At 48.9% G+C, this 4,080-nt stretch overlaps 1 protein-coding gene across 2 annotated transcripts in view; it reads right to left on the bottom strand.

The window, feature by feature from the left end:
* Positions 1–3,347, bottom strand: part of Abca1 (ATP binding cassette subfamily A member 1) — a 114,867-nt gene extending 111,520 nt beyond the window's left edge. For both annotated transcript variants that reach the window (XM_050164778.1, XM_050164771.1), the window contains exon 1: positions 3,066–3,347. The gene's annotated coding sequence lies outside the window, so the exon portion shown is untranslated. The remainder of the gene's footprint in view (positions 1–3,065) is intronic.
* Positions 3,348–4,080: the final 733 nt, after the last annotated feature.

Genomic DNA, 4,080 nt, shown 5'->3' with positions numbered 1-4,080 from the left:
TCTGCAGAGTAGATATGATAAAATAAGCTTGTTTTGAAGATTAACTCGGTGTTGGAGAAACACTTGGAAAAACACTTGGCATAGAGCACCGTGTGTCTATTATTAAGACACAAACTCTGCTATAACTTTGCTATTCAAGATGTTTCATTTGCATATGTAAAGACAGTCTCATTTTTTTAGTGCAGGCACTCTCCCAGCGCAGCTAAATCAAACACATATTAAGGAATGATCTTTTAAAACCTGATGCCAGAATAATTGACCATAGGAACATTATAATCCCATGATCTATTTACTATCTGGACCACCTACAAAGATGTATTTATGCTTCAAGGTTTTAGAAATGCCAAAGCAACACGCATTTTTTGGTATTCTCTAAAAATCCAGGAAGTTCCTAGTTTAAGGGTTTCAAGAAATGTCCATTCAACTATTTTAGAAATTAAAATTATTTGGCAAAAAGAAAGCAAAGCTCTAACCATTTTTGAATCACTACAATACAGGCACAGGCAACCTTTTGTGTGTGTGTGTGTGTGTGAGGTGGAAAAATAAAACTTAAAAAGGAAACATTTGAAGGTAAAATCCTCCAACTCCTCTCCAGCACACGGCTGAGGTGGGAAGGTTCATTCATTATTAATAGTGTTGGCCCTGGGGCTTCCACGAGCAGACGTGGAAAACTAACAAGACTTAATCACCTTTCTCCAATTCCAGAATAATGCTGTCTCCCACAAAACACAGCACGTTCCAAATCAAGATGCATCCAGGGTCCATTGCAGGCCTGCCTTTAGGCGCGAACAGAAACACTTATAAGGGGCTGTGTTTTCAAACACTCATCTGCAGGGGTATACACATCACAGGTCTCCAAGTCACCACCAGTGGGTCAGGACAGAACACCAGTGACTTTTATTACAAGGGGCACATGCATTATTCTACGGCAGCCAATGTTGCTCCAAAAAGGGACTACAAGCATTTATGTTGGCTGGAGACGTTCTTCCCTGGCCTCTCTGATTCAACTTGTTCTCCCATAGATAAGAATCAACCCTGTTCACTAAGTAGGTTTCACAAAAAAAAAAAAAAAAAAAAAAAAAAATACCCCCTACCTACTTTAATGACTTATGACTACACTGAGGAAAAAAATACGCTAACAAGAGAAACAGTAATTCATCTTTCTTATTTTATAATTATTATACTATCAACTCAGAAATATTCTCTAGGCTGTCACTCTTTCTTTAACGTGGGAGAAGTTTTTGCAAAGATAGAAACAAAACTACGTTGTCCTTAGGTTTGAAGTTAGAATACAAAAACCAGGCTGAAAGAAAGGGGGAGATGAGAAACCAAGGACTTTTTCATTGGAATGTATGTCTTGTCGCGTATCAATACTTGGGTCCTGGTTCCAAGCTGTGACTGTAAGTGAACCCTTAAGGCTGTGAGTTTGAGTCCCCGGCCTGTGGCAGGTGTGCTTTGTGGGAGGTGAGGATTGAGACATAGAAAGAAAGTGATGTACCAATTCTCTTCAAGGAAGTTCCATGTTTTTGTTTTGTTCTGTTTCTACAGTGGTGGGGCTAGAACCCAAGGTCTTGTACAAGCTAAAAGTATAAGCAAAAAAAAAAAAAAAAAAAAAAAAAAAAAAAAAAAAAAAAACCTCTACCACTGACCTACATCCCAAGCCAAGAAGTTTTCCTTTTGTTTAAGTATCAGTCCGTTCTCTCTTGTATGTTTGTATTCTGCCCACTCCCTTTGAGGGATGTCATTGAACAAGTATTGGGTTGGGTTGCTTTTTAAATTGTGTGCCAATACAGCAAATGAGGGAAACCAATTATTGTTAGTGCCAGATACTTTTTCCCTAAAAATAAAAATGTTTAATAGTATGTCTCTCCTTTCCGGTAAGTGCAGGAAAAAAAAAAAAATCAGGCATCTACCCACAAGCCTGTCACCAGCGAACACCCTTAAGAACCTTGACTCATTTAGAACGGCCTGGGAGTCAGGAACCGCAAAGACAAAAAAGAAAAAGGAAAGGAAAGACAAGACAGGCTTCCCCCCGCCCCAGATTTCCTTCCAGTTTGGAGCCACCAGTTTTGACCAGATTCAGATTCACAGATTCTACAAGACCTGGTCTTGCGCGACGCCATACCTAGGCCACCCGGCCAGGAGGCGCTGCGGGCCAGTCTCCAGGGGCCACCCGCAGGCCGCCCAGCCCCCATCCCCTGGCGGCGGAGCCCGGCCCAGCACCCGAGTCGCGAGTTCTGCGCCGCCCGCCGGGGTTACTCGCGGTCATTCGGCTGCACTACCTAGCCCCAGCTTCTCTGTCGGTGCTCGGCCCTATGTCGGCCCAAGGGACAAGCAGCAAAAAGCAGGAAGATGGGTTAGGGAATGAGGGGGAAATGGACACCCCAGTTTGAAGTTTCTGCGGGCTCTCTTAAGTTTTCTGTCTTTAGAAGGAACAATACTCGTCTCCCACTTTGCGCCAGGGGCTGCAGCTTTCCAGAGCGCAGTTAAATCTGTGGGTAGGACCCCCAGGTCAAACAAAGCCCCGAGGCCTCGAACACGCGCTGACACAAAAAGATTGCGTTTGGGACACTTCCTACTCGAGTTCTTTGGAAACAAGGACACGCCGCCCCAGTCCCGAGGAGCGGATCTCCAAGTCAGAGGCCAACACTGACCACTTTAATAACGGAGTGGGTAGTCTGATGTGACACTTGTGGGCGACGGCCGACCCGGGGCCAGACAAAGGGAGACGCTTCGCAGAGGATCCTTGTCTCCCCACCTCAGTGGCTGCGCCCCTAGGACGCCCGAGAACCCTGGCTCCCATTGCTCCCGAGGTCCATCTCGCAGGCCAGAGATGCTCTCCCGGGTCTCAGGCTACCGGACACCCGGGTGCTGCAGCTATGCGTCTCAGGGTCGTCACGGCCCTTCCCAGACCCCCTCCTCCAAGTTATGCCTCCCCTGCCCTATTTGCATCCCTAGAGGTAGGTGATATGGGGGTTCGAGGACCAAAGTCCCGAAAACAGAGAGCTTCCCAGAGCTTCCCTGGCCCCGAAACAAAATGCCTAAGTCAGTGAAGAGCCTCTTACCTGTCTTCCACTTTGGTGTTTGCGTCTGTTTCTCCCACCCCGCACAAACCCTTCCAGAAAGGGGGGAGAGAAAAAAGGGGGGGACAGAGCAGAGCAGCGCCCCACAGAGACCGGCTGTGGCTGAGCGGGTCCCGCGGCGCCCCTGCCCAGCCCTGCGCTGCGGAGAGAGGTGTGGGCTCGGCTGGTCCCGGCCCGCTCGCTCGCCCTCGGAATTGCTGGTTTTTGCCGCGACTAGTTCCTTTTATAGATTCGGCTGTGCCGAGCGCCGGGGTTACTACCGGTCAAACGCTGCTCTCTCCCTCTTCCCCCGCCCCCTTCCCGGCCTCTGTTTATGTAGTTCAGTCACTCAGCAGAAAGCACGTGGAGCCGCGGCCCGCCCCTTAAACGGGCGACGGTGCGCCTCGGCGGGCACCCGGGGCGCACCGTGAAGTTTGCACGGGGTCCGCTTTCGCAGCCCCTGCACTGACCTGGCAGCCTCGAGACCGAGAAACTCCGGGCTTGAGGTGCACCAGGGAGTCCGCATTCCCTGAGCGGAGGGAATGTGGGTTGAGGAGTGGGGGAGGCGGGGCGCTTCCTCTAAACTCTTGCTTTCTGCAATAGTTTAGGGGTTTCCGTTGGTTGCTTGCTTGCTTGGTTGCTTGGTTAGTTGGAAGGGATGTTTTTTTGTGCCCCTCCTCCCTCCTTTTGTTCGTTTACTCAGCCCCCAGGTTGGATAGGAAGGCTGACCGGTTCAGAACCCTATCATTTTCTGTCTTTTCCTTTCAAAGCCCTAGATGGGGTGGGAGGGAGGGGGAAGTGGAGGGTGGGTAGCGTAATTATCAGCCTGATTTTGCTTTCTGTCTCAAACCTTGACTTTCATTTTTCAAAAAACCTGCTGCCTTCAAGAGTCCCAGTCTGACACACACACACACACACACACACGGGGGGGGGGGGCACAAAGAAAGAGCCTTAAGAGGATCAATGAAGAGTTCCTTGCTTCTCTTTCTAAATAACGGGGGAGGGGCGCTTTATTTTC

The sequence above is a fragment of the Alexandromys fortis genome, unplaced genomic scaffold, assembly GCF_014885135.2.
Source record: "Alexandromys fortis isolate MF-2015 unplaced genomic scaffold, M_Fortis_MF-2015_v1.1 scaffold_18, whole genome shotgun sequence".
NCBI lineage: Eukaryota > Metazoa > Chordata > Mammalia > Rodentia > Cricetidae > Alexandromys > Alexandromys fortis.
The sequence above is the reverse complement of the archived record's forward strand: the minus strand, read 5'-3'. Positions and strand labels throughout refer to the sequence as shown.